This window comes from Lycium ferocissimum, chromosome 3 (assembly GCF_029784015.1).
Source record: "Lycium ferocissimum isolate CSIRO_LF1 chromosome 3, AGI_CSIRO_Lferr_CH_V1, whole genome shotgun sequence".
Classification (NCBI taxonomy): Eukaryota; Viridiplantae; Streptophyta; class Magnoliopsida; order Solanales; family Solanaceae; genus Lycium; species Lycium ferocissimum.
Genome location: NC_081344.1, coordinates 66921600 through 66931803, shown reverse-complemented (window position 1 = coordinate 66931803; position 10204 = coordinate 66921600). Strand labels below are relative to the sequence as shown.

The 10204-nt window shown below is 32.2% G+C and overlaps 2 non-coding genes across 2 annotated transcripts; one reads left to right on the top strand and one right to left on the bottom strand.

Moving 5' to 3' along the window:
- Positions 1-81: 81 nt before the first annotated feature.
- Positions 82-199, bottom strand: LOC132051276 (U5 spliceosomal RNA). The gene has a single exon (XR_009413658.1). It is a non-coding gene; the product is annotated as a U5 spliceosomal RNA (small nuclear RNA).
- Positions 200-8996: 8797 nt separating this feature from the next.
- On the top strand, positions 8997-9209 carry LOC132051338 (small nucleolar RNA U3). Its single transcript, XR_009413705.1, has one exon. It is a non-coding gene; the product is annotated as a small nucleolar RNA U3 (small nucleolar RNA).
- Positions 9210-10204: the final 995 nt, after the last annotated feature.

The window sequence follows — 10204 nt, the reverse complement described above, 5'->3', positions numbered from 1 at the left end:
TTGAGATTTCTTCCACTTGGTTGATCTTAAGAATACGACTAATCAAACATGACACTTACAAAGTTGAAACTAGAATTGTAGGGGCACTAAGTAAAGAGAACCCCTCCAAAAATAGGCGTGTGCCACTAAATGCAGAGCGCACACGGTATTCTTTAGTAAAAGGCGAAAGAATAGTTCGCTTTGTGCTCACTGCATGGCTGCGTAAGTTATTTTAGTGCTTTCTCTTTCTGTTTTGATGTGGGAGTCAATCACTCCTTTTCCTCAACTTTTTAAGGCATCAAAGTATATAGCTCTGCTTCTTCTCTTCATCATTTCCTTCAGTTATGATATGGGGGAGCAAATAGAAGAGAGATTCTATATAGGAGATGATAACATGCAAGAAATGGGAATTTTTGGTAAGAAGATCAATGAAATTATTATATTGATAAAATTGAAGCTCTAAAAGTGTTTCAATATCTTTGCCTGTGGATAACTTCTTGTCTGAATTCTGCTTTATATACAAGATGAGTAAAATAACTTGACTATAGCAAAGCGAGGAACCGTATCGGATCAACAAATCTGAGTTCCTTTGGAAGGGATATGGCAAAAGAATAAGGAACTATTGAGTTCATTTAACTTTATAATTGCTTGCTATATATTACTTGTTTTTCGACATGGAGTCGAAAAAGGAAATGAGGAGAGAATAGTGGAGAATTGAACTCACAATACCTATTGCGTGAAAGACTTTCACCATTATCACTAGACCGTAAATTGATCACAACACCTATTGTATGAAAGACTCCATCGATACCGCTGGATTAGAAACTCACAAGTGAAATACTCTGATCGATATCACTAAATTGTAAACTCACAACACATAATGTGTGAAAGACTCTCACCGATACAACTAAACTGTAAACTCACAACACCTATTGTGTGATGGACTCTCATCGATACCACTAAACTATAAACTCACAACACATATTGTGTAAAAGACTTTCACCAATATCACTAAACTATAAACTCAAAATACTTATTGTGTGAAAAACTCTCATCATCGATACCACTAAACTGTAACCTAGAGGTTGTGATCCCATTTGTTAGTTTTGCTTTGGGAAGTATTTGGATATGCAATTCGCTTTAATTCGATCACAGAAAAAAAAAAAAAAAACCTTTGATCGAAATGATAATTTGCTAGACGAATTGGTGTTGCCTTCCATCCGCGAAACTTAAATATCGGTGTTATATATTTTGTTGTGTAAACAGTTAAGTGCCCTTTGTTTTGCTACTGTATATTATTTGAAAGTTAGTTATGATAATGTGTAATATCTATGGTCCTAGAAGGGTGCCTAATTGCCAGAAGAAGTGACACTGATTTATACATTAATTTATGTTTTATTGGGTGCTTCACTTTTGTTACTTTGTTGTCCATATGCAAATGAAAGACAGTTTGACACTCTGACATGGATTAAATATTACTCTATTATAGAAATGGGAGTAAAGGGACGAACACATGCTTAAATAATTGTACTTTGTCTTGCACTGGAAAAACCTTTCAATGTAGTTTTACTTTTTAACCCTTATCTTTTCCTATAATTCACTATATGTCCTCAAGTCTTTTCAAATACTTGCACGTGTCCTTTCATAAAATTAACAGCTCCTTCCTAGCCTTTGCTTGTGTCCATTCTTCTTTATTTTCTTTTTTTCACCCATTTCTTGGTGGTGGTATTTTGATAAAATTGTGATAGTTTTCCTCTTATATTTTGATTTTCGGTTTGATTTTTGACATGTATGTCATTATATTTTACCACTTATGTGAATGCGTGTTTTGGAATAGATACTTGGGCGCATCTATCAGAATGCATATTTATTACGTTATTGGAGAATGAATGAACACCTACTGCAAATGGAACTTTTGGAATGAATACATATTTATTTAGTGTATGCAATAATTGTTATTGAATTTTGGTGGGTATCAAATTGCACAATGATACACCAAGGGTGTTCGTCAATGTGCCTGAAACAAATTAAGTTATTTTTCACATTTTTTAAGGTACCTTTTTAGTGCAATTGAGCTTTACTTCTCTTTCCGCTCTAAATTTGTATGTGTTTTCTGATGTTGATGCACACATAAGTAGACTCAATTTGTTGAGAACACGGATGCCTGAGATCAGTCAACGGATGAATCAAAAGGTGCAAAGGAGCAAAGTCATACACGAAGTGTGCCACCATTAACAGATATACCCTCCTCCAAAGCTCTTTCCGAGTAAAAGCTTTTATCAATCTTTGTTTCTCAATCTCTTTTTATCCCATTAGGATGTTCATTTTCGTGCTTTTACTTTTGGGTTTATGTGTGCATGTTATTGTTTTGGTAATTGAAATATCAAATATGTCTAATAGCAGCTTTGGGATAAATAAGTCATGCTAACTTTCCCTAAAAAAAAAATTTATTTTGATGGGTTCATACCCATGATGCGTTATGGTTAAAAATCAACAGATAATTAGCTGGTGAATGATTATCAACTATCAGAATAACATGTTCGCATTATCATTTGAACCCTGAAGACGCGTTTGGTCTAAATATGCTATCGTAGACTTGAAGCAACTTAAAAAACAATTACCATGAACTACCCTAAGCCTTAAAACAAGAATCTTTTTTTTTTTTCCTGAATGCATTGTTGTATTTTGTTAACATTCAGCTTGCATATTGTGCTTTTATTTATGAAGCTAATCAGGCCTTGAAAAATATATTTTTTAAGAAGTACTTCTGATTGAGTATATGACCTTTTTTGTTAAACAGTTCTTATGGGTCTACAAGAATTCTTTTAAGAAAGAATGTCGTGTTGGTATTAATATTGAATAATTTTAAATGGGAGATTATTTGAAAATGCCTTTTCATAGCCTCACATCCTAAGATATTTGTTATATAAATGAACATATGATGTTCGATGATCGCTGTAGGCATCTAACCTTTTTCCCACAAATCTTAGGAAAATGCAAAAGACAAATACTGCATCATTATCATTTACAGTCTTTGATCTCCACCACATTCTTCTTTTTCACTGACAGAAGAGTAAGAAGGGAAATGACCAACTGATAAGTAGAAAAGACAGGGAATTCGAGAATTACAATATAGTATCACCTTAGTGTAGCTGAGAACAAAACACGTCATCCGTCCCCTAGAAAGCCCTGTTGAGCAAAAAAAATTCAGTTTGAGCCTACACATAAGATAGTGTAATTTCATTGAGCAAGAAAAGACTACATTTAGAAATATTCTTAGCATCCTTTTCGAGGAGTGTATATTGATTGTGGAGATCAAAGGGATTCTTACGCTTAGGTGAGGGTTCCACGTTCCAACTGACCGGCAATCCGAGTTGTAATTAGAAGAGCTTCACTTCCACGAGGAGATATTTGTAAGTGTCATGTTCCAAACTACCTCCTAGATGTTATGACCATTTCACATACAATGTTATCTATTCTGAAGTCATTAAAAAACATGTTCATAATATTGTAATTGTATTAATAGAAAAACATGTGTAAGAGAGACAAGGTTGAGATATAGTCATCGTCAACTCCCACCACACCATATGCAGATGTGATGTAAAGGGTGGGCTCGAGTAAGGTAAGTGAGTCAGCTTTCACTCGGTAGAAAAACAAACCTTTTCTATTTCTATTTATACCAGTTTCTGAGTTTTCCATAATAAGTTAATGCCTTTTGTTTGGCCAGGTATTTAGTTTCACTCCCAGGATTAGCATTTGCACTCAATATAGTGTTTGAAGGCATTGATGAGAAGTACATTTTTAAGCGGTCGAACATGTCTATTAGTTTCTATTTTTCACTTTATAATTGTTATGGATTTGCTGCTGCTATTAAATGTTCTCTCCATTTTTTTGTTATTGGTTCTTCTATTAGATATTTTTATGCGATGAAAAGTTTCTTTTACAATCTCGGCTTTCGCACTTACAAGATATAACCATTGTCTTCTTTGAGACTTCTCATTCACATCATAGCAGTGAGCAGCATCTCTTTGTTGGGAAGGACAAGGGCAATAGGAGTACCCAACTTCCTGTTTGGAAAAGAAACATATCATTCAAGATTAAATTTCGACAGGTGTTTCAACCAAGTGTTAGGTACTGAACTTTTCGAAGTTGTTCTTATCAATTTTAAATCAATCTTGGACACAATGTTGAAATATTTTAGCGTTGGGCCCGTGCTAACCTCTAACTAGTGTGTTTATAAACCAATAAGAAGTACTATAGTATAAAAAAAAAATGAGACTTTTAGGATACTTACACAAAGCTGAGTAATTTTTTGTTGTATTATAAAATGATTTCATAATTTACAAGAAAATACCATCGTAATTTGGATTGAATCTCGATGAAATAATACATCAATGAGAAGTTAATTTGATAAGTTTAATAACCATTTCTTATAATTTATAATTTTATAATGATAAATCAATACATCAATGAGAAGTTAATTTGATAAGTTTAATAACCATTTCTTATACTTTATAATTTTATAATGATAAATCAAAAATACAAAAAATGCGTCAAAACTCATCTTTATTGAAACCTTTCGTTAAAATATGAAAGAACATTTTGGTATAATAATAAAATAAAAATGAAAGTGTACCATCTGAGGATTTATCCACCTGCCAATCAGTAGGTGACAAAAGTGAAGGAATTATCCATTTTGTACTTAGGAAGAAGACGATCTGTCTATATTGGCTTTTGGTCTCGTTGCATTTACCTTTTTGACCTTTATTCAATCATTATTCTACTTTCTTATCAATTCTAATATTAATTAAACAGTATTTCAACACGTGAATATAATTAGACGACCCATTACACACCTTAAAAATATTTTTTTATGTATATATAATAAATGATTTCTTTTCTTCGTCCTTTCTTCATATATTTGAATATGAAACATGAATCTAGATTCAAGTTTGAAAAGAACATGTATGTGACTATTCATAGTTTTCTTTCAAATTAAACTCTACAAATTTACTGTCAAATTAAACTCTACAAATTTAGGACTTCTTTAAAGAAGTCAAAGCGGCCTGCATGTATTTTTCTGAATTGTACTCAAACAGTATCTTCTTAAGGATAGTGAATGTATATGTACACATTTACTAGCTTGTGGAGTGCAAATTCTCTTACTACTGTATTAATAAACCAGTACAAGTCGACCGTGTGAATGCAGTGTGCACTATTCAAGCAAAAGTCTATGCAAAGTAACGAAAATTTTTATTTTGTGTAAGACACGACTACTGGACAGACATAAGTTGTATGAGGTTGCTCTCATCTTTTGCCAAGTGAATTTTGGGTTTTTTCAACAAAAGAGTTGCTGAAGTTTCAGCACTATTTCTCTCTCCCCATAATCCTTTTTTGTTTTTTTTTTTGTTTTAATACTCTGTCTTATTCCAAGATATTTCCTTCTCACGCAACTCTTGTAGCAATTTAACATTGATTGACTGTTTCATTCTTTTTCTCCTAAATACTTTTATGATTTTCTTTTACGAGAAAGTACCAATCTTGTAGTTCCAAGATATTTTAAAACCTTCTGTATCTTTGAACCTCTAAATACAATGATAAATGATACTCTCCGATCAATAAGAGTGTCCCCACTTAGAAAGAATTTTAACAAAATTTAATAATAATAAAGCTAAAAAGTTAAGAAGATAACTTATGGCTTATTTTTGTCATTTGGCTTAAAAACAAGTGCTTAAAAGCATTTTTTTAAAATTTTACCCAAACACTACAAAAAGTATTTCAAAGTTATTTTGGCTTAAAAACACCTAAAATAAGTCAATCCAAAATTTCTTAACTATTTGCACACCCCTTAAAAAATACTAACTCCCAACAAAAAGAAATTTGACTAATTACCCCTAATTAAATAGGTATTGAGAATTAATCACATAGCACTTAATAGAGGCACAATACTTCAAAAAAAAAAATTAATTTTTCTTTTCGATGTTAGCATTCGAAAAATGAAAGCGCGCCAGACATTTTATCTTCATATGTTTTAACCGATTATCGTACATGCAGAGGTTTTGGCATTATGGATCTTTTTCATTTTTGAAATTATTATTTGATAATTGTCTGCCTTTTCGAAGCCTATTGTAAAAAAAGTTGAAGCAAAAAAGAACTGTAGACATGGAACACAAAAATAAATGTATGGCAAAAGTAATCTAAAGAAAAAAAAATGCACCCTTAACCTTCAAAGATACTTAAAAGTTAAATCCGCCAAATAATCTCAAGAAATGGAAAAAAAAATAGAAACAAAGAGCGCCATTAACCTTGAAAGAACTCAAATAATTCAATTTTTGTTGTTACCGTGAATCTCCAGAAACAAAAAACAACCATAAACAAAAACGTATTCATCACTTAAATCCAATTTTAGACTCATTTTTTATCACTGAGTTCCAACATAAATTATTCCTTGATAGTCAGCTATTAATTTAGCCATGAGGCTCAAATACATAAAAGAAAATTGACCTCAGCAGAGAAGAATTTTATGGCAAAAAAGAGAATAAGATCTGCTTTTATTTTGTATATCATGAAAACTCACAAATAAATAGAAAAGGAAGAACATAGTTCAAAATATAAGGAGAGAGAATCGTGTTGGGGATGGGAGACTTAGAGCCCGTTTACTCATGGAAGATATATAATGATGTGTTTTCCTGCAGTGTTTTGATCATTGACCATTTATTGTGCTTAAAATAGTTGAAAAATATTAACGAATTTGTATTCTAAAGAAACAATTTCAAAACGTTAAGAATTGAAAAAAAAATTTATTTTTAATAGAGAGAAACTTATATATATATATATATATATAATGAATTTCACACCAAATGCTCTTAGGTTCACTATTCCCCATTTCTTCTCTCTCTATTTCGGACCCAAGAACATTTGGCAAAATATGAGAGGACACTCACACAACTTATGTCTGCCACGTAATATTTGTGCACTCACGCAAAATAAAATTTCTAAAAATAACATCTTGGGTCCAAATTTCCAGTCTTTCTTTAATAGATGGTGAGTAGATGGGGCATGAGGTTTACTCATGGAAGATGTATAATGATGTGTCCTGCAAGATCATTGACCATTAGTGGTAGACGCAGAATCAGGATTTCAAATTAACGAATTTTGTATTCTAAAATGACCTTTCAATCCAATTGGTTCTAAATTAAATATTCATATATATATATATATATTTCACACGAATACACTATTTGAGGTATTGATTTTGACCAAGTTTTGAATACTTCTAATTAGCTGTCAAATCTCTAATAGAAAAGGTAAACTTCCAACTTCAAGAGAATATATTTTTGCTTCAAGCATTTTAGATACTGCAGGTAATATAGCATCTAATACCAGCTTAATTTCTTCCCTATTCCATCCCTGAGCATATCTTTATACAAATTGCCTTTACAAGATTCAGGTTTTATTTCGGGACTTTTATACTGCATAATCGCTCATCAAAATAATAGCCGGAAAATGTATATGTTTTGGATATTTCTATTTAGTTATGCACCCCTTCCCAAAGGGCTGATTTGCAAAAGAAAGAAAGAAAAAGGAGCAGGAAAAAAGAAATTAAACGGAGGTGTTAACCAAAGTAAACGTAGCCAAAGATGATAGGAGTGGTTTCAATATCTCATTATTTCAAGTGTTGGATTCAACATCCTACCAAAGACGACTCCTTTTCTACCTTCCCCTTTCAACGGGCCTAAATGAATTCTCTTCAAAAGTTCCTAATATATTCTGTCTCACATGGATGAAACACCACACTAGAAGACTCTTTTTAATATTGGGCACTGGGATTACAAGTCACGACCAGAGGCGAAACTAGGATTTAAATTCTAAGAGTTCAGCCTTTTAACATTTTTAGCATTGAACCATTATATTTCTAAAGTTATGAGTTCATATCTACTATTTATTGTAATTTTAGTAAATTTTTACACATAAATTTATACCCCACATCAGAAGTTTGGGGTTCAATTGAACCCCTAGTTATAGTGCTCCATCCGCCCCTGGTCATGACCTCAATTACTTGAACAGGATCTGTTCTATAGGCTTGTACCAATGTATCTTTGAGTTCTAAGGAGACAGCGTGGTGGCTCCGATTGTGGTTTTGGAATGGTCTAATTGCTGTCTGACGGACCTTCAATTTTTTTTTTTTGGTTGCGTTTTCACTTCTTATATTTTGTTCGCGTTCCTTCGGGGACATTCCATAAAATTGGAAGGATACAGAGAATATTATCTTTTGCTGGCAATATTCACCATTTGATTACTAAACCAACTTTTCTAGCTAGGCACCTCAAAGTACTCCCTCGGTCTTAAAATACTTGTCACGTTTAGCTTTTCGAGAGTCAAATTACATGAACTTTGATCAATATTTAAGATGCATTTTTTTACCAGTACATCCTATCCTCCCCATACCCCACTTATGGGATTACATTGGGTATGTTGTTGGTGTTGTATTGATATGAGAAAAATCGTAACTTATAGTAATTTTTTGTATAGTTTTTGAGTATATAAGTTTGAATGATAAAATATTAAATTAATCTTATCTAATTTAGCTTTGAAGATTAGGTATCGAAAATAGAAACGTGACAAGTATTTTGGGACAGAGGAAACAAAGGTCGGCACCATCAAGGCAGCAATGAATCATTTTAAGCCACTTAATTTAGTCTTTTGAAGCCATGCAAGAGCACATGTACTAAATATTCTACACACACTTTCATTTAACCAGATGAATATTGTCCTTCAATTTTCCTCTTATAAAGTGGGATTATCCCATTTCTGAAGACATGCAATAGCCAAGATTATAGTTTTAATTAACACTCATTATTTGAAAGTGTTGAATTGAACATTCTACCATAGACTTCTCTTTTCTACCTTCCCCTTTCAACGGGCCTAAATTAGTTCGCTTCAAAAGTTTTGTACCGCATCGATAAGACACAGCCCTAAAAGACTCTTTTTAACAATGAGCACCATAATTACAAGTCACGACCTTACTTGAACAGGATCTGTTCTATAGGCTCGTACCACTGTATCCTTGAGTTCTAAGGAGACAGGAAATCAAGTCTGGTGGATGACTCGTGGCCATTGGACCAGAGCGTGATTAACAGCTTCCACGACCCTCGGGTCATGGTGCCGTAGATGATCGTTCTTAGCTTCAATCATGATGCTAGGATGGTCTAATGGCTGTCTGACAGACCCTTCAAACCTTTTTTGTTGTGTTTTTTTACTTCTTATCTTTTGCTGGTTCGCCTAATGGACTTCAAGTGAAGAATTTCTTTTTAATCAGACCAAAAAATGATATCTTTTCACATTTAGTATTTTCTCCGTCTCAATTTATGTGATGGTGTTCAGATTTTGAGAATCAAATGAATTATTCTTTGACCACAATTTTTTTTATATGTCTTTTAAATATTTTGAATTATTAATTATTGTAACTTATAGTATTTTTACGAAGTTTCAAATATGTAAATTTTATTTCGAAAAAATTCAGATTCTATGTCCAAATGTACGGTCAAAATTAAGACGTTCGAATCTCGAAAAGTGAAAAGTGTCATGTAAATCGGGACAAGGGGAGTAACAATTTATGTGATGGTGTTCAGATTTTGAGAATCGAATGAATTATTCTTTGATCGCAATTTTTTTTATATGTCTTTTAAATATTTTGAATTATTAATTATTGTAACTTATAGTACTTTACGAAGTTTCAAATACGTAAATTTTATTTCGAAAAAACTCAGATTCTATGTCCAAATGTACGGTCAAAATTAAGACGTTTGAATCCCGAAAAGTGAAAAGTGTCATGTAAATCGGGACAAGGGGAGTAACAATTTATGTGATGGTGTTCAGCTTTTGAGAATCAAATGAATTATTCTTTGAGCGCAATTTTTTTATATGTCTTTTAAATATTTTGAATTATTAATTATTGTAACTTATAGTACTTTTTTACGAAGTTTCAAAAATGTAAATTTTATTTCGAAAAAACGCAGATACTATGTCCAAATGTACGGTCAAAATTAAGACGTTTGAATCCCAAAAAGTGAAAAGTGTCATGTAAATCGGGACAAGGGGAGTAACAATTTAACTTAAAACTTTCTATTTTATCCTTAATGAGATTATTTATAGTCACTCAAATATCTATTTTAAAATTTTTTCCAAGTTTCAAAAAAATTTTCTTTTATTTTAAACTCGGCAA